At 42.1% G+C, this 21,040-nt stretch overlaps 1 protein-coding gene across 5 annotated transcripts in view; it reads right to left on the reverse strand.

Annotated features, from left to right (window-relative positions):
• Nucleotides 1-21,040, reverse strand: part of LOC112117089 (protein cordon-bleu) — a 240,208-nt gene that overhangs the window by 173,811 nt on the left and 45,357 nt on the right. Inside the window, exon 1 of one of the 5 annotated variants that reach the window (XM_024214959.1) lies at nt 4,539-5,042. The exons of the other annotated variants lie outside the window; for them this stretch is intronic. The gene's annotated coding sequence lies outside the window, so the exon portion shown is untranslated. Of the gene's footprint in view, nt 1-4,538; nt 5,043-21,040 lie in introns of those variants that run through there. 5 annotated transcript variants of the gene reach the window in all.

Below are 21,040 nucleotides of genomic sequence, written 5' to 3' on the forward strand. Positions count from 1 at the left end.
TATATATATATATATATATATATATATATATATATATATATATATATTATACACACACACACACATCATATATTCTCTCCTCTCTGAACACTGATATCTATTCATTCTTCACAGCTATTTTCCTTCTCTGCCTCTCTGTATATCTACGAAATTTAATAAAATAGAGCATTAAATGGAGTTAATTGTTTCCACTTGGGTGATAAAGGTGTGCCTACAAAATACAGATATGGTAAACAGGTAACATGAAACACATCAACCCGGAATCCTAATACAAAAGCATAAGTATGTGAGGTAAGTATGGAGGAAAAAACTCACTCATGAAAGTTATTTTGGGTCATTTAAATAATCCATGAACAGTAACATTACATGTTCTATTATTTTGTGTATGAAAGAGGTGGATCTAAAGCCCAGTGAAGCCAATAGGAAGACTCCTATTGACTTTGGCAGGCTTGGGATCAGGCCCTAATTCAACAGAAATACCAGTGACTGTTATAACAGCTGCTGAGCTATCTCATTAGTTTTGGGGTTTAGTGCCTGGTCCTACTTGCATGGACTTCAATGAGAGCATCATTTGGCTCTAAATGATCTTTGGGTAAACTAATGGTCAAATTCCACAATGACACCTCATGAAAACACATTCCTAACTGGTTTCAGAGTGGTAGCCATGTTAGTCTGTATCGGCAAAAACAACGAGGAGTTCTTGTGGCACCTTAGAGACTAACAGATTTATTTGGGCATAAGCTTTCGTGGGCTAAAACCCACTTCATCAGATGCATGGAGTCATGCTTGAAGACAGTGTCTTGTTACACAGGATAGTAGTGTATCTCTAAACATGAGAAAGGGTGGTTAGGAACTGTGAGACATGAGGCAGCCTCTCCTCCGCTGACTAAGAAGTCATTGCACTGAATATTGGCATACCTTGGAAAAATAAGAGATGGTTCATACAGTATCATGTGAATGGTGGCTCTTTACACCAGGACAGTATAGTTCTGTGGATACACCCTGACACCAACCTATCATTCTCCAGAAACATGTTACATGGTTTTTGAGATACAGATGGAGAAGCTGCATCAGCTTGCATCAAACAACAAACATCCTTAATAACAGAGGAAGTTCCACATAAATTCAACTTTTACTTACTCGTTTGTTTGTAGGTAGCCAGGCAGACACATGATAAGTACCATAGAAGTGTTAATGCAATATGAGTAGCTGACCTCATACTGTGCATATATTTAAGACAATCAGTTCTGATGACTCGTATCCTAATGACCCAGTCTCATTAGACTCATGCCCTGCTTACGTCAGATTTTAAGATAATATAGATGGGAAAGCAGTGCAATGTTGATCACACTAATTTACAAAAAAAAAAAAAAAAAATGATCTAGATACATGGATTTTTTTTTTCTTTTTTTGGGGTGGGTGGCTGGGTTCCGATTTGGGCTAGCTCTCCTGCTACATAATATAGATGGAGCAGAAACCCAGAAAAGGCCCAGCACACACCAAAAAAAGGCATATCATAGAGGTGTGAATTAGCTAGAAAAGGGGGCAGGGAAAGACAGAGAGACATCAAACTCTGAGAAGCTGAGTAAGTCCTTGACCTTTAGCATCATGGCAAACCCCAAAGGGATGTAGCCTCCTTGCAGAAGGATTGCCAGAAAAGGACCATATGCCTAAGCCAGAAGATCAACCAAGGACACAACTGGATTCAGGATGAAAGATTTAAATTAAACCAGGTGCATGACACAGGAGCCCCTATATCAGCTGTACACCATCTTGGCTCACCCTTACGCTGGAGTAATCCTTCCTTGGCCAAACATACAGCCTTTGAAGCGGAAGTATGTTGGTGGTACAGTGAAAAACAGCTGCCTCACACCTAATGGTCTGGTCCCCAAAGCTAGCAAAAAATCTGACTGATACCATCTGCATCTAGACAGACAATTCCCATGACAAGCTTCAGTCTGAGAAATCCAATATAATGCCTGAAAATTGTACTTTATGCTGAAAATGCCCATAGGATGAGATGGTCACCAGAATGCTATGATACTACCCATGATATAGTTATAGGACAGCGCTTCTTTTATTCCATGCCTATGCAGGCAATAAATATTGCCACCTATAGATGCCCACAGACAGCTACTATTTACGAGGAAGAAAGAGTAGTACAATGGCATCAGTGCAGATCACGTCGAACTAACCTGTTTAAATATAAATCAGCTTATTAAATTGAGAATAAATAAATCAGATGATTGCTAATGATTCAGTTCCTGCCCCGGATCCATATTCAGACGTTTTAATCCGACCCTCGAGCTCCTACTGGGGAGCAAGGTCCGGGGCTAGCCCTGCTCCAGCGCTCCAGCTAGGGAGTGGAGTTGGGGACTTGCTCCACTCTGTACATGCCGTGGCATGGCTCTCGGAAGCAGCAGCATGTCCTCCCTCCGGCTCCTACGTGTAGGGGCAGCCAGGGGGCTCCACACGCTGCCCCTGCCCCAAGCGCCGCCCCTGCAGCTCCCATTGGCCTGGAACTGCGGCCAATGGGAGCTGCTGGGGAAGTGCCTGAGGATGGGGCAGTGCACAGAGAGCTGCCTGGCTGCCCCTCTGCATAGGAGTTGGAGGGGGGACATGCTGCTGCTTCCAGGAGCTGCTTGAGGTAAGCAGCTTGAGGTAAGCGCTGCTTGGAGCCTGCACCCTTGACCCCGTCCTGCACCCCAGCCCTGATCCCCCCCCCCCCCCCCAAACCCCTTGGTCCCCGCCTGGAGCCCCCTTCTGCCCCCCCCATCCTTCATCCCTAGCCCCCCCCCAGAGCCCCCCCCCCCCGAACCCCAACCCCTTGCCCCAGCCCGGAGCCCCCTCCTGCTCCCTGAACTCCTCATTTTTGGCCCTACCCCAGAGCCTGCACCCCAAGCTGGATCCCTCACTCCCTCCCGCACCCCAACCCCAATTTTGTGAGCATTCATCACCTGCCATACAATTTCCATACCCAGATGTGGCACTCGGGCCAAAAAGTTTGCCTGCCCCTGTTCTAGTAAGACAATTGCACAAACATTTATAGCTACACACTGGCTCAAACACAATGATTCACATAGACGTGGCTGCTAAAAAAAAAAATCAAACAAGTCCTTATTTCTTCAACTGTTCTACTGTGTTAGGTCAGTCTCTCATTCTGTATTATTGATGCAGCAAGGAAACTGGAGTGGGGAGGGAGGAAAGAGCAAGGTGAGTTTTCTGGACTCCAGGGATGTTGGGACTTTTATTGTCACTTACCTGCAGTTGCAACTTTCTGAGGAACCAATGGGAGGGGAGAGAAGACAGTGAATAGAAAGCAAGCGGAAGACTGAAAATGTCAGAAATTTAAGAAGCGATTTGGAACAGAAAGCTAAGTGAAGATGGTAATGGAACTGAGAGAGAGTAAGAAAGTTAAAGGGATATTTTAGTTCTGAACATGAAGCTGCATGTTATTTTCTAACACACAGTAAGACAGGAACAGACACACTGGAGCTGACGACCTACTGCCGGGCCCCTCATGTAATTTATACCTATATTTGGATGGATTTGATTTTTATTGGTAAATGTCTGCAAGTGTTGATTTCACCGTACACATACAAACTGCTGAAAAAATATTTCCATTGATAACAGTAACAATTTACAGATATGCAAAATAAGACTTTATTTGAAGTAGTAGATATTTGCTATGTATATTTTGACATGTGTTTTTGAAATTTATATTTTAACAGCTGATAAAGCTAACTTTTTTGAACCTCAAAGTCTACTGTCGATAAATAATTGTGACTGTTCCCACTGTCTGACCCTCCCCTGAGAATTTCCTGTAACTGTGAAAATTTAAATCTAAGAAAAAAATCCCACTTAAAACCAGATATTATCTGTCAAAATTATAGAAAACTAAAAATCAAATTCTACCAAGCCTACTTATACCTGTGCAAATTGGAATGCAAGGAGTGTGCAAAATGTTATAATTTTGATTTGATCATATTTTTAACCCACTTTGCAGACCTTTTGCACTATTGTTAAAGACTACACAAAGAACGCGGCAGTGGAAAATCAGGTCTAAAGCCTGGAGAGGAGCTGGGGGGGAAGGCTGCATACTCACCAGTGACCATTACTGAATGTGTATAAAACACGCAGCATACACTTCCCCAAAGCAGTCCTGCCGTCACTTGACTTACTGATGCACACAAGGTCATGGTCGTGACCCAGGCATGCCCAGATATGACCCTTCTGTGGTGATAACCTCTGCTGGCAGTCCTACAGACTTCCATCCTCTCCAAAATCAGAACTTTGCTAGGAATTCTTTTGATGCAAGAGTATATGAGCCAGACCGGGATCCAGCTCACTCTCTCATACCTATGATGTTTTATCAGGATAAACTGGAGTATACAGTCATAAAATCTTAGTTTTGTTGCTAACCTAATGCTCAGAGAGAGCAGATCTGTAGATTAAGGTGGTGTATTTTTTACATAGTCACATTTCACACCATAACCACATTTTAATGAACTTAACATTTAAAAATAATAACAACGTACCTTTCTTTGGCCACTGGCAATTCTCCAGACTAATTTTAACTCCACATCAAAAGAGTGTTTTCACAAGAAACACCAGAACAGTCGTGAGATTCTTGATAATCCCTGCTACCAGGCTGCTCATAAAATTACAGTCAAGAACACTTCTAGCCTGGATGATTCAACCCGTTTGTAAGCTTATATAAGAATGGTCCATTCTATGCCCCAATACAAGATAAAATAAAAATAAGCTGTTGCTATTATTACATACAATGCTCCATTTCTCCGTAGACATATAGCACTGTTTACGAAGGGCTGAAATTCCTTTTAACGATATATTCTAAACGGAAGAAAATGGATATGGCAGGGAGATAATGTGGTGATATAAACAAATCCTCTGGCAGCATTATCTTAAATCTCAGATTTGCCTCCTTGAGATTAGATTCCTCAAGGGGGAAAACAAAAACAGCTCCTACATAGTACAGCAAGTGGTAGCAGCACTGCAGAAATGAGGAATAGTCCCTTGTGTTTCTCCACACCAACAAGACATAGCAGTGCAATGAGAACAAGCCAAAAGCCCTTTGGACCTACACCTCTCTTGGTTATTTATTAATAAAAATGCAATATGACGCAGCCTTGGCATTCCAACTCCCATGACAAAAAACAAAAACTAAAATAGTCTGCATACCTGACATACCACTGGTGCTAGAACTTAGACAGACCCTGTGTGGTGACACTGTACTGCACAGGTTGCTTTCCTCAGTGTGTGGTATCCTGGTAACTGCAATGACCCTGTGCATTTCAGCATCCTGAACAGAGAATCCCAGAGTTCTGTCTTTTCTCTAGCGCAAAGGTCACGTTAACAAGCATGAGGGTAAACGGGTTCACTTTTGCAAAGTGTTGAGAGCCGTCTATCAGGCTCTTCACAGGCTGAGGACCCACCAACATCCACAGAAGTTAAGAGCACTCATCACCATGCAGGAAGAGCTGAGCAGCTCACTATCCTGATCCCATTAAGAGCAGAATCTGTGCCTGTCCCCTTCCCGCATACAGTATATAAGCATGCTCCAAATATTCATTTGGAAAATCCCAGTCTTTTAAGCGTTATGAGCAAAATGCACTTTTGGCACAGAAAGCTAGCTCAGTATCTCTGCCCACTTAAGCTGATGGTGGGACTGTCAAGGATGTGTATGTGGTGACCAGGACATTTGCTGACTATTTTGGAAAGGATGTGTGGTTAATTTTAGTGATTTTTATTCATTGTTTAGGATAATCAGAGAGTATTGTCATTGGAACTTAGTCTGACGTACATAGAATGCTTCATAATCCATCAGTGTCTTCAGCATAGATAGTTTATGGTCTTACCTAATAGCACATATGTACTACTCTTACATTAAAATAATTTAAACATTTGAAATACTTATCAAAGACCACATTAATAGATTCCAAAGCCAGAAGTGACCACTGTGATCAACTACTCTCGCCTCCTCTACAACACAGGCCACAGAACTTCCCCAAGATAATCGCTAGAGTATATCTTTAAGAAAAGCATTCCATCTTGATTTAAAAATCGTCAATAATAGAGAATCCACCATGACCCTTGATAAATTGTTCCAATGGCTAATTACACCTCAATTAACAGAGGGCCCAGGGAAGAGAAAGTATAGTAACTAAAACAAACTTCAAATTCTTCATTTCCACACTTTTAAACAATAATAATAATAAAAAAAAAACCCAGCACCATAACTATGAATTACATGGCTTTCTGGGTTTTGCTTTGGCTATAAAATTACATTTTTTGAAGCTTTCTTTCTTTAAGTTATTGATATGCATTTTCATGCTTAGCTTTTAAATGCTGCCGTGTTTTTTACGGCGAGCCCCCAAAGGTATGGCGATAATGATTTCCTGAAGGGCATGAACAAGTCCTCCTGCGCAGGTGGAAAAATTAATTTGGTTCTGGCATAGCAATGATAATTATCAGCTTACTTTTTGATCTTCTATTTGATTCTACTGATGGAAAAACCGTGCAGCTTTGTGTGTTTTAAATATTAGTTTTAATGCAAGAAAGAATTAAATTGGAAATATTTACGGATAAGCACATTGCGGTGGGGGGAGGGAGGAAGGGAATATCACTAGATTTCCTTTTGTAAAATTTCAAAATATACAGTGCCTGTCAAGGGTGAAAACTTAAAACAAGGGTCATCTTGGTATATATGAAAAATCTACTCAGGATTTGAGCTGAGATGTAGCATATCTTGTAGAATGTCTGGAACTCCATAGTTCTAATCCTAACTCTTCCATAGATGATTCACTGTAAGCAAATCATTTAGCCTCCCTGTGCATCAATTTTCCAATCTCAAAACGGGGAAAATATTTATTGCACAGGTGCCATTAGAATTAATTAATGGATCTGATTCTGCCATAGGAAAGATACTCCAAATACTCCTAAGATATGGCAGGTTCAGGCCCAATGTTTACAAAGCACTACATAATTACTAAATATTATTTTTCATTTGTCCAGGACTCAGACTCCTGCACCAACACTGCATCTATATTCTTGAGTGAATAGGAAGCAGTCATCTGACAGGTATGCCAAATGATTTGCCAGTCCTCAAGTGAAAGTCTGTATACCTTATTTCTATCTGTAAGCAAGTATGTGTTAGTTTCTTTGTGGCAGACTCCATCTTTCTACATTCACAGGACCTATTACCTGCTTTGTCTTTGTCAGGTGCCTTTTTCCTCCCCAAAAATCTATTCCCCTGAACAATATTTGTCTAGTTAAGGAAATTTATTTCCTGCATGAGATAACACATAGTGCTTTGTTCATAAGACAATGCGGTATTTTGAATGGGAACTAGATGGCAATACAAAATGGAGAGCTCATCTCTAAAAGCCTTTTCACGCTTCAGTGGCCAAGGTATTTTCTTTCCATTACCATTTCCTTTATCTTTTCAAAAAGCTATCTTATCTTTGCAAGGTGCCTTTTTTGTTCTATTGCTGTCTTTATTCTGATGCTTTCACGCAAAAGACAAAGCTAGAAGGTTGACCACAAAGCACAGGCTTCAGACCCAACAAAAGCTTATGAGGGAGATTTTCAAAAGACACAAATGGGATTCCCATTGAAAGCCAATGAGACTTGGGCACCTATCTGCCCTTTTTGTTTTTGAAAAGCTTCCACAAAATCCAGAGTAAAGAGTAAAGTTTGCAGATTCACAGATTTTAAGTCCCGACTAGTCTGACTTCCTGTATAACACAGGCCAGAGAATTTCATCCAGTTTCTCCTGTATTGAGCCCTCACTTGAAATGACAGTGAAGCTGAAGCTCTATGCATTTGCGAGCCTTGTACTGTCAGTGGATCCTAATACCGACTATGAAAGTAAGTTACGCCATATAAGCGTCTTTTATACCAGTAGGACCACATCTACACTGGGGAGTTGTACGGCTTTAACTATGCAAGTTTCTAAACTAATATAGTTAAAGTGACACAAAACAGTGTGTAGACAAGCCCGAAAAGACATCAAGGATAACTTTTTTTTAAGAATACTTGGTGAGCCAAATCATGACTGAGCAAGCACCCACTGAAGTTAGTGAGAGTTCCGCCTGAACAAGATCTGCAGGTATACACCCAACAGCTCTATGGCAGGACTGCAAGCTCCCACCCACGCAACCAGTATGTGGTGAAGATCGCACTTTGTGCTGGTGTTATGTGGAATTAGATTGGTTTTGCCTTAGTACAGAGGTGCACAGCAGGTGAGTGGTGAATACTATTTAATTATTTACAGCATATGCTTGAGTGCATGTTAAGAAAAAAAAACAGATGTTTTGGGGCTAGGAAGTGTGGGTAAATTACTCATTTTTAACATGATACCCCAATATGATTTTACTTGCCTTCCAGACACTACATGTGGTATTTAGAGTTATAACATATCAAAGTTCCCAACACCAATATTTTATTTTGAAGCTATACCTTTTTTCTGCTTGTCAGTTTTTTCTCTTGTATTATTTTGTTACTAAAGGGCACATTCAAATACAGACACTCTTGTCCCTAAAAGCAGTCATATTGTACACAGTGAAAAGTTATTTTCCTCTCACTGGTTTGGTTTGGTTTTAATTTAGTGCTGATGAAAGCTGATGAATTAATAGCCCTGCAGACCAATCTCTTCTGTTTTGACAGACAACAGGTAGCGCACAAGCAATGCCAAGGCAAGCTTTCACATTACCGTCTGGCTATCATGCTTCAACCCTCACCGGCGGCAACCAACTTTAGGGGTAAGATTCTATCCTGAAGATTCAATAGACAGAGGCTGAAACTGCTAATAAGGGTGCCTATTAGCAGCAGTTACAAGGGTGAGTTTTGTGATGTAGATGCCCAGCCACTAAGGATATATACTGTAATTAGACACCAGTGGCTGGCCCATGCCAGCTGACCTGGACTCCCCGGGCTCCAAGGAAGAGAATATTTAATTGCAGTGCAGACATTCTGGCCTGAGCTCTGGGACCCTTCTGCCTCGCAGGGTCCTAGCACCTGAGCTCCAGCACAAGCCCAAATGCCTACTCCGCAATTAAATAGACTCTTAGCCCAAGCCCGAGTCAGCTGGCATGACCCAGCCACAGGTTTTTAATTGCAGTTTAGACATACCCTAAGAGCTGAATTGAGGCTACCAACTTATTTCACATACACTAACATCAAGTAATTGTCATCTGATACCTATTAAAGTGAACTGCATTGAGCCACTTAACTAGCAGTGAAAGGCATAGTATCCCATTACCGGTCTCCCTGACACATCCAATCCCATCCGCAAACTCCACCGTTGGTTTTGACTTTTGACTCTTCAATCATCCAGTCTGGCTTTCCGCTCACACCCCCATACATTAATCCAGCCGTGATCAAGCACTGAGCCATTGGTATCATTTGATTTCAGGCAAACAAAATAAACTATAAACAAAGCACAACGCTGAGGAAATGTCATTGTTTGTATACATATTATTAGATATGCAAAAATAACAGGAGTACTTGTGGCACCTTAGAGACTAACAAATTTATTAGAGCATAAGCTTTCGTGGGCTACAACCCACTTCTTCGGATGCATATAGAGTGAAATATATTGAGGAGATATATGTGTGTATATATATCTCCTCAATATATTTCACTCTATATGCATCCGAAGAAGTGGGTTGTAGCCCACGAAAGCTTATGCTCTAATAAATTTGTTAGTCTCTAAGGTGCCACAAGTACTCCTGTTATTTTTGCGGATACAGACTAACACGGCTGCTACTCTGAAACCTATTATTATATATGTTATCATAGTGCCTATCAGCCCCAGTCATGGACCAGGAACCCTTTATGCTAGGCGCTGTGCAAATACACCCCAAAAAGACTGTCCCTGCCCCAAAGAGTTTACAGTCTAACGGAAGAGACAACAGATGGATATAGATAGACTGATGGTGGAATACAAGTGAAAGATTCAATCCTGCAGTACATCTGAAGCATTACCTGATCCCCCCGGTTAGGGTCAAACTGTGGCTGTCTCTGCATGGATGTGCTCAAGTAGTTAATGTTACATGTGCACAAGGGTGCTGAATAGGGAAAAGAAGCCCACCCCCATCCATACCAAACCCACGTGAAAAACATCCACAACATTGCCACTTGCATTGCATTAGATCACAGCTAGCACTGTTAGCAATGGCCGAAAGGGTGCCCCACCCTATGCAATTTTACCACGCATTTGGGAAGGATCAGTTCAGCTGACATAATGCTGGCCATGACTTTTCAGTCAGTGTGGACCTGGACAAGTCACAAGATTGAACCCTAAAAACCTAAATGTTAAATCACAATTAGCTGACATGGTAACGGACATGATTTTTCTACACTTACTGCAAAGTTGTGGTAGTCTCATGTCAGCTAATTTGATTCTACACAACTATGTCCATCTGCAGCAAATTTCTGTAGTGCAGACAAACCCAAAGTGGTATCTCTAAGCAGATTGCAGTCATGGCTGGAGTTGTGACACCCTGACCATTAACTAGTGCTGGACACAGGAGAAGAAGTCCACAGTGCAATGTTTTATCTCAGGTGCACAGTTGTCAACTTTCACGTGGTAAATAAGCACTGCGACTTTCAGAATAAGCCAAAAATCAAGCTAATCTCATTTCAAAACAAGACCAAAACAAGCCAGTCCCTAAGAACCCTAACACTCTATGTGATAAGATCTCCCCGACGTGCAGTCTGGGGCTGTGGTGGGCCCGTTGTGCACCCCTGACTCTCTCCCCCCCTTGCCCCTGCTTGTCCCCCCTTGTCGGGAGCCGATCAAAAAATGAAGCAACAAGCTATAACAAGCCACAAGCCAATCTATAATCCAAACACTAGTCAACAAGCAACTCACAAGCCAATTAAGCCAAAAACAAGCCCAATTTCTGTGTTGTTGTTGTTGTTTGCGGGTTTTGCTCATGTGCACTCTCCCTAGCACCACCAAAGTCCATATGCCCTCACCACTAGCACATGCACATTGCACTCTCACCCCAGCTTATCAACCAGCACAGCTCAGTAACACAATTTAATCCTTAGTTGTGAAAAAAAAGCTCAGCTCAGTAAAATATGAGAGAGAGATTCTAAAACTGTACATTTGGAAACACAGGTTAGTTATTAATATCATCAACTGCAAACTTTGACTGGATTATCACAGAATGAGAACAGTTGGCACTTCTAGTTTTATTACTTGTAAATAACTGAAGCAATGAAATAATTAGTTTCTACAGGCGTCAATGGCTGAGGACTCGGATAGGTAAGACTGATACGTTCCCGGAAAGTTTCACACTATTTTTTTTTTAAACCAGCGTAAGCAATAATTATCATACAAGTTTTCACAGGGTTTTTCCTTTTACAGCTGCTCTTCTCAAGCAGTATGTAAATATAAGGAATACAGTGTAGTTAGGCAAAGTGCTGATTAATGAACTGTGTTATGGCAACTGATATTTATAGCTAAGAGGTAACTTCAATGTGTATTTGCAATTCATATGTTACTGATCGTATTTTGGATTGTGCTCTATTTCTGTACGCCAACTAGTCCCCGATCCAACAAATTAAGAGTAATCTCACTAAGTAGACTTCATTAAGGTTACTTCTGTGCTTAAAGTTTAACATGTGCTTAAGTGCTTTGCTGGATGGGGCTCTAGAGCAGTGTTTCTCAACCTTTTGATACCAGGGACCAGAACACTGGCTTAAAAAAATCTAAGGACCAGATGTGAACTCTTTACTCACTGCAGGATCATGCTCTTACTGCTGCTGGATATGGCTAGTGTCACATTGCAAGCTCTGATGTGCAGATGTAGAGAACTATGCTTAGAAAGATTCATTGCTAAACCAGGGTGGCAGCAGCAAATATTAACATAAGTTAGCCAGAGCCGACAGGTCTTCTGCACTGATTTGAATAATACTTTATTTAATAAGAACGTTGTCAGTACAGTTTAGCTACACTTATTGCACCTGCCTTGAAATAGGTGCTGTAAGCACTTTGCCAAATGCATTCAGTGGGAATTGAGGGTGCTTGGCTCCTTTCAGGATGAGATCCATACTCTGTGATTCTACCCAGCTGACTGTCACACGGAACAATCTGTCCCTCTGGAAATGGTGTCAAAGTCACACTTGCTCCAAGAGTCCCAGACACCCTAAAGCAGCAAGGAAGAAAGTTCTTCCCAGATGACTGAAGAATTTTAAAAGGTGTGGCAAAAAGCAATCAGGCTTCCTTGAAGAGGTCAGCTGTGGAAAGGAAAGGAGCAATGCAGCTGGAAGATGTACTCCTGCTGTAATGTAAGGGTAACACCCTGGCTGCATTTCCCTCCTTGGCTAAGAGGACTTTTTCCCAACATAATGGTTATTGGGTGGCTCCAGGAGCAGGGCCGGCTCTAGGCACCAGCAAAACAAGCTGGTGCTTGGGGCGGCACATTTTTAGGGGCGGCATGGCCGGCGCCAGAATGCCGCCCCTAAAAATGTGCCGCGGCCGCCCTAGCTCACCTCCGCTGCTGCTGCCTGGGAGGGAGGGGGAGATCCCGAGCGGCCGCGGCACGCGAAACAGCCGTTTCGCGCGCCGCTTCTCCCCCTCCCTCCCTCCCTCCCAGGCTTGAGAGCCTGGGAGGGAGGGGGAGAAGCGGCGTCCACGCTGCGGCCACTCGGAGTCTCCCCCTCCCTCCCTCCATCCCTCCCAGGCTCTCAAACCTGGGAGGGAGGGGGAGACTCCGAGAGGCCGCGGCGCAGGCGCCGCTTCTCCCCCTCCCTCCTAGGCTTGAGAGCCTGGGGGGAGGAGGCAGGGAAGGGGCGGAGTTGAGGCGGCGCCAGGGGTGGGGTAATTAAAAAACAGGGGGGGGGGGCAAAATTGTTTTTGCCTTGGGCGGCAAAAATCCTAGAGCCGGCCCTGTCCAGGAGCAACCTGCAGCAGGTAAGTGTAACTATATAACTGCAGCCCAAAGACCAGGAGGCATTTCTTTTATTCAGCCAGAGCTGGATTATCTTGGAGGCTACATGGCCCTGGATGAAAGAGCTGCATGAAAAGTCCTGAGAATCACAGAGCAGCAAAGTATGGGAGATGAATACTCATTTCAGTGATCTATCTTCCACCAGGTGATTTTTGCAGTTTACTGGTATTGAGCTTTGTTAATGAGAGAAGGCTTCCACCTATCTTTCTTCAGAGTAGGCTTACATTGAGGCAGCATCAGTGACCTTCCAGTGTCTGCACAAACCCACAGATACCCCGAGATTGGAGAAGGGCCTGAATCAAAACTCCATCTCCAAACAAACCTACATTTGTTTGGATCCTAACTGTGTAGCTGGCCCATGTGTCTAAAATATTCTGAAGCAAACCATTGGCCATAAAACAACCCTCCAGTTTGAGTCATTTGAATGTCAGTCTGAACTTTGTAGCTCACGGGCTTCTTCATAGTGAACTGGTTTGGACTCTTCAAGAGAAGATATATCACTGTGATTTTGCAGTATGTTCTATGTTCCCCTGCAACAAATGAAATCAGAGGTGCCAGGACATAAAGATGCCTCTCTTTACTATTTAATCATCCTTTTCATCAGCATTTATAATTAATTTGTAATTCATACTCAAACAGACATTAAAAATCACACAGACCAACTTATTTAAAAATGTTAATGAAGTGGTAATGAAATGGGCAACCTTAATACAATAGTGGTGTTGTGTCAGGATCCCGAAATGATTGAATGCCAGAGCCACTAGTAGGAAATTTCCTACTTCATCTGAATTTCTATATATTTTCTTTGTGCTGATTTGCTTAATAAAGTTTGTATAAAAAAAGGCAGACAGAGATCTATATTTAGCTTTCACTTGGTTATTCTTTACAACTATAAATGGCACAGTAATTAATTGTTTCTTAATTAGATATAGACAGTTGAAATAAGCATTTTTACAGATAATAAACCACTAAAGTTCAGTGCAAACTAATAAATTCATGATCAGAGTGAAAAAAATCAGGCCACTAAATTACAATTTGATGAAAAAACAACGAAAATGCTATATTGATATATAATCTCCTCCCTTACACAAACTTTCTGTGGCCACAAAACAGCTGATTAAACTGACAATGATCATAAAAGCCCTTCCCATCACCACGTCCAATAAGAACAGAAATGTTCACGCTTTAAAAAAAAAAAAAAAAAAAAAAAAAAAAGTCAGTGAAAATCTTTTATTTAGTTAGTTTCAGTTTCTAGAATGTACTTATTGTGCTCCTAGGCCCATGTATTAATTATTGTGTTTTCAATTGTACAAAACAAAAAAGGGACACACTGGCAACTTGAGGATTTAACAGCCTCCTGAAAAGCAAACTAAGTGATGCTACATGGAACACCTGACTAAACATACAGCGCCACCCAAAATGTCAACAAACCCAGATACTATCAGACCTACAGGGGGAAGCAAGCTTCTGAGCCAAGAGCCATTCACTGACAATATCCTACCTCCTGGGGCTTTTAGCTTGACCAAGTCATTTGATCTGAACCACTGGAAAATTATGTGAGGAAAGAGGCAGTCTCTAAGCTGGCCAGGACCTGAACCCTTATAGGGCTTTATTTATTAAAAACCAACACCTTGAACTCAGAGGTGAAAGTGGGCCGGTACGGTGTACCGGTAAGAAGTGGCCGCCGGTACCAGCCCGTACACAGCCGATGTCGCTGCCCCTTTTGCCCTGCCCCCCCCCCCCCGGGCCGCCGATGGGGTGGGGGGAAAGGGGCAGCTTCCCCGGGGCCCAGCGATTTAAAAGGGCCCAGGGCTCCCGCCTGCTGCTACTGTGGCAGCGGCTAGAGCCCTTTAAATCGCAGCCAGAGCCCCAGGCGGCACAGGCCGGGCTGTGTGGAAGGACTGGGTGGGGGAGCATGACCCCCCCAGCCCCGCCCCTTCTGCCCAAGGCCCAGCCTCCAGACCAGTAAATCTTTTATCTTACTTTCACCCCTGCTTGAACTACTATTAGCAGCAGACTGCAAACTGCTGCTGAGGTGTAACGTGTTACAAGCGAGACACAACTCTGAGAACGGCAGCTCCATATTACATGGAAGCATTGAGAGTGATATTCGGTTGCTGCCCCATCCAGAGCAGTGACAAAGATATGGAGATCTGTGGTCATGCCTGCATCTGAGAGAAGAGGTTGTCAAGAAGAGATGAAAGAAAAACACAGTTGACCAGAACCTCCCTGTGGCTGCATGGCTGTGCATGCTGCTAGCAGGTGAAATGCAAAGCAGTGTGCCTGCTGTGTCAGGTAGCTGCCCTCTGGGGACACTAGATGGAGGGTGGCAAAGGAAAGCAGTACAGTACAGCCTTCCCATGGCTGATAAACACAAGGGATGGAATCTTGGCCCCACTGAATTCAGTAGGAGTCTTACCATTTTCTTTGATGGAGCCAGGATTTCACCCAAATGCAGAACTGAGTTCACAACATTTTGATGACACTGAAACCCAAACTACCTTAGTTATCTCCTCCAGCAGGCTCTAGTACAGGTTAATCAAGAGTGATGACAAAACAGAATCCTGTGGCATGGCACTTGAGAGAGCTGTTGGGACAGATGAGCAGTCACACAACACAGCCTCCCACATCCTATCAGTTCACCGTCTGACACCCTCAAAACACAATTCCATCTTCTCTTATCAGGATCCACAATTTTATCAACATCCAATGGCTATCAAATGCAGCCAACAGATCTAAAAAAACCTAGCAAAGATATTTGGTCTTCCATCCGTTGGGAAAAGATACCACCAATCCTGCCATATACAAATCTAAAACCACACTGAAAGGGCCCAAGAGAGCAAAAGGAAAACAGATAAAGCCAGAGCTGCCGTGCCACACCCTTCACAATAAGGTTCCCTGACACAGGAAGGTAAGAGACATGGTGATAATTAGTGAGATTATCAGCATCCAGAGATGACTCCTTGAGCAGGGGCCTAAAAGTTGCTCATTTGAGCAGTGCTGGCACCTGGCCTTCCCATATGGAGATGATGACACTATCCACCAATAACAGTTCTAACAGCCTTCCTGAATTCAACAGGAGGATTTTACTAGCCAGGTAGTATGCCGAACAAAATTCTTCAAAAACATTCTCTCTCTTGCAGCTTGCTGAACCCAAACACACACAGCCCTGGGCTAGTTAGGGCATGAGAACCACAAAGTGAAACTGACTAAAACAAAAAGTGAAACTGGCCAAGCAGTTTGTTTCTATTGCCCAAGCTCAGGGCTGAACAAAGAGTAAATAAAGAGAGGGACTTTGACTTCACACCTGCACAAGTAACTAAAACCCTCTTCCCTTCCCTCCTACACAGATTATCCAGGTCTTGGATTCAGCCATGTGGATTAAGCAGGGTTAATTATCTAGTTCATCCCATACTGGAAGAATGAGTAGAGCTTTGGTTCCACCCCCCATTCACTGGCCAGAGTAGCTGAACTAGTGCAAACTAAGGTGGGGCAGAGGGTAGTAATTAATGCTTGTATAGGCTAGCAGGAATTTACCTCTCCTTAAAAGGAAGCAGGAGGAAGGGGAGGAATTACGTCTGAGAGGTGCTCTGAGTCAGGAGATCTCCCAGGGCTGCTTCTGGGGAGGTGCAACTCATACCAGACCCTTTTGCTCAGAGCTGTGCCTGAAGTCTAATTGTAGCCCTTAAGGACTATGATTCCATTCAAGTTACTACTGTGGCAACTTCTTACTCATATTTAACAGATAAGAAAGAATACAGCTAAATAGGCATTGCTCATGCAAATGTGGGAGAGGGCCCAGCATTTTGTGGCATGTGAGAGGCTTCTGAGAATTGGGCCCCTTTTGGGGGAGGGGATAAGCCAGGGAAAGAAAAAGTAAGAATTTCATTTCACAACTACCCCTAAATAAAAATGAACTAAAAGTTTAATCTTGCCCTGAAATCCTGGCATGCCAATAGTATTGGCAAATGAAAACCAAATTAAACATATATGAATGGTGTCCCATACCAAATCTAATCACTTATTTTTAAATTTGGAAGGGCTTGAACAATTGAAAATATCTGGGCTGGGCTTAGAAAGAAATTCCACACATCCTTTTCATGCATCACAACGGCATAGCTAACTATAATACATGGCACTGAAAAGAAAGGAAAAAAATGTTAAACAATAAAGAAATACAAAAGAAAAACTGTAAAAATTTGCCTAACCCTTATGATGTAAATGAACAAATATGCATTTAGCATAGCTTGTTTTTACTTTCTGCTGCAGGTAGGGTCAAGATACCATTATAAAAGGGAATAACTCTGTACATAATAGAAATATTTATGTAATGAATAACTTTGGTGTGCTGGCTAGATAAGGGAAACGCAAGTCTGACCCTAGTTCATTTCTCTCCTGTGTGAATTAGCAGTCGCTACATTGAAGTCAATAGACTTACACTCACACAAGTCTATTTTAAGCCTATGTAAAATGAGTGTAAGTAAGGAGAAACAGGCCATGGATTTTAGTCATACATGTGAATGACGACAAACTTCTACATCTCTATAAAATATCTTTATTTCTGATGCTACAAAAGGGTGTGCTGTCAGAAGTTATTTTGTTTGTGAATATTTGATTTTGGTTTCATTTTGTGTTGTGATATAATAAATAGATTATATACCCCAACTAAAGTTTAATTGATACACAGTTTCTACTTTGGCCAATCTGAAAAACGCATTGCCATATACCCACAATTTTCCTACTGAAAGATTTCCAGAATAAATATAAAATATGACTTTCTTTGCAGTATATTAACAGCATCTGGGGGGACTGTGTGGATCAAGAGAGTTAACAAGATAAAGGCTTTCATCTCTATATTGCCATTTCAAATTCAGTCCAGATCAGTCATGACCAAAAACTGTTACCATCTGATGGCTGTAATGGTCCCATGTGAAATGAGTCAGTGGGCTCAAGTCCAATTTCCAATAGACAAGCACCCACATCACAAAAACAACCGCTCTTGCCACTAATTGAAACCATTCTCTGCGGTGGCTAAGGAATGACTGGGCAGAGACTGAACTACCCTCTCACAGAGGTCTCTCCAGGCATTGAATTGTGCTGGGGAGGAGCGATGGTCCAGTGGTTAGGGTGCTAACCTGGGCTACAAGAGATTGAGTTCAATTCACTGCTCATCCGGACTTCCTGTGTGACCTGTACAAGTCACTTAGGCCAAATCCTCAAAGGTATTTGAGGATCTGGGCCTTAATCAACCTGTGCCTCACTTCTCCACCGGCAAAACAGGGATAAAAGAAACTTCCCTACCTCACAGGAGTGTTGTGAGCCTAAATACATTGAAGATTGTGAGGTGCTCAGATACTAAGGTGGTGAAGGCCATATTAGATAGAGAGGAATAGGTAGGGCACATTGGTGGGCCATTGTGGGAAAGTTAGCATATGCAGTAGCAGTGCAATTTCTGTTGTTTATTTTTAACTGTGTTACCAAGGTGCCTCGAAGCTTCAACCAAGATCAGGGCACCATCGTGCTAGCACTGTACATACACATAGTTAATGGAGACAGTCCCTGTTTTTAAAATAAGAGTGACAAAAGGTAGGAGAGGAAATAGAAGCACAGACATACCTCTGTCCAAGGTTACATAGCCAACAATGGCCATAACTAGGAATATAAACCAGGTTTCCTGATTCCCTGTCCTGTGACCTATCCACTAGATCATAGTCTCATGTACTATAATTCAGCACTTTTTACTAACATTAACCTTAGTGGCACTGTCCATACGAAATCTAGTTAAATTTTAAATCCTCCATTTGTCCATTAATTTCTCTGCCAAACTGTGTTGTCCCTATTTTAAAAAATGTATTCCTTCCCTTGTTTTTACCTAAAAAGTCCAACACAAATAACAAGTGGAACAGGGAAGATGACTATACAAAATGCCATCAAATTCACAAAGTGAGAACATTAGAAAGAATAGAGCTCCTCCCGCCCATCACCATCCCAGCTCAGTTATAGCAATCTGAAGTGCTATCGTAACAATAGCTGGGACAATATTTTTAGACAAAATTATGGCTTAAGTTGAAAGCATCCTTTACAAACAAACAATAAATCATCTACAGTGGACAGAATAAAAGAAATATAAAAACATCCCAACCCAACCCCCACCCCCCCCCACCACACACCAAATCTAACCAAGTCTATCTATCACTAAGCTTGTGTCACAAGCCAGCTCACAAAGAGCATAACTTCATCACACATTAAAACAAGACAACTGCAGCTTCCAACTACAAAAACACAATATAGGGATGCAGTACCAGGCCTAAGGGCAATGTTAACCCACCCACATTCCTATATATAATTTTCCTTAATTTACCAAATAAAGTTGAAAGCCTCCAAAACAAAAACTGTGTTAAAATATCAGCTCTTCACAAGGATAAACCATCAGCAATAATACTACAAAGAGACAGATTCTGATCCGCTTACTAAAAAAATGTAAAAAAAAAAAAATTCTAAAATTTTTTTTCTTCATCAAAAAAAATGGGGTTAATTGTGAAACAAGGTACACCTCTACCTCGATATAATGCTGTCCTCGGGAGCCAAAAAATCTTACCGCATTATAGGTGAAACCGCGTTATATCGAACTTGCTTTGATCCACCAGAGTGCGCAGCCCCGCCCCCCTGGAGCACTGCTTTACCGCGTTATATCTGAATTCGTGTTATATCGGGTCGCATTATATCGGGGTAGAGGTGTACTTCTCAGCATGAGAAAAGGTATCAGAATCTGTCCCAATGCCAGAGTTCTTGTGCTCACGGACATAGACACACGCACAAGGCACTATCCCTCCTTTCTTTCTAACAGTTTTGATCATGTGAGCCAGAAGAGGGTTGTGATGGATCAGAATCCAGGTTGAGTCAGAGAGTGAGTTTCTTGTCCATTTCAGATCTCTATACACTTGTAAGCATGGGCACACTATAGATAATCTAATTCTATTTGTCTTTTTAAATGACTAATATTTATTAACCCCAGTGGCTTTTGAATATTTTTTAGGACTTTAAAAATATTAGATTTCACCTGTTGTTTTGGTTGAAAAAATAAAAGACTATTCATTCATTCACTTATATCACACAGAAAGAAAACTTTGTTAGCACTAATAAGTATTTTTTATGAAAGCACAATCCAAAAAGATTTGCATCCATGGTCTTTTAAATGAATTTATATCAACACGCTCTTTAGTAAAGCAAAACCACGAACTTTAATATATTATTAACCACCAGGGGGAGCTTCTACAGCCTCTAGAACAGTGGTTCTCAACCTTTCCAGACTCCTGTACCCCTTTCAGGAGTCTGATTTGTCTTGTGTACCCCAAGTTTCACGTTACTTAAAAACTACAAATCAGATATAAAATACAAAAGTGTCACAGCACACTATTGCTGAGAGATTGCTTACTTTCTCATTTTTACCACATAATTATAAAGCAAATTGATTGGAATATAAATATTGTGCTTACATTTCAGTGTGATACTTGAGCCTGTTTTTCACTTCTGAGCCTTATCTGAAGCCTGAGCCCCACGCAGCAGAGCTGAAGCATATAACTGAGCTTCTCAGGACCCCCTATGGCATGGAACCCCAGGCATTTGCCCTGCTTGCCACACCCTATGCCAGCCCTGAACTTGCGCCCCCCCCCGAAACCTGTCCCTTGGGGGCAGCAACCCCCAGGTTGAGAAACACTGATCTAGATGAGTTGAATACCCCCTAGAAGACCTAGGTGTACATGGGTTCCCCTGGTTGAGAACCACTGCTCTAGAAAAGAACAGAAACGTAACAAAAAACAAATTTAGCTTAAGGGCTACAGAGTTGAAACCTTGTATATTCCCTATTTCATCCTAAGCTTTGTGAGCATTCAAAACTTGATTATATTTTGTTTCCCCTACCAAAGAGAGCTAGTGAAATATTTTAGTTAGACACAGCATGATTAAGGCTGATAAAAATTAAGTGATCAAAACTTAAAGGAGTCTCCTCTCACCTTGATATAGCGGTGTAACTTGCATAGATGCTAAGGGTAGTTATT

Source organism: Terrapene carolina, unplaced genomic scaffold, assembly GCF_002925995.2.
Source record: "Terrapene carolina triunguis isolate 2854851 unplaced genomic scaffold, T_m_triunguis-2.0 Scaffold180, whole genome shotgun sequence".
NCBI lineage: Eukaryota > Metazoa > Chordata > Testudines > Emydidae > Terrapene > Terrapene triunguis.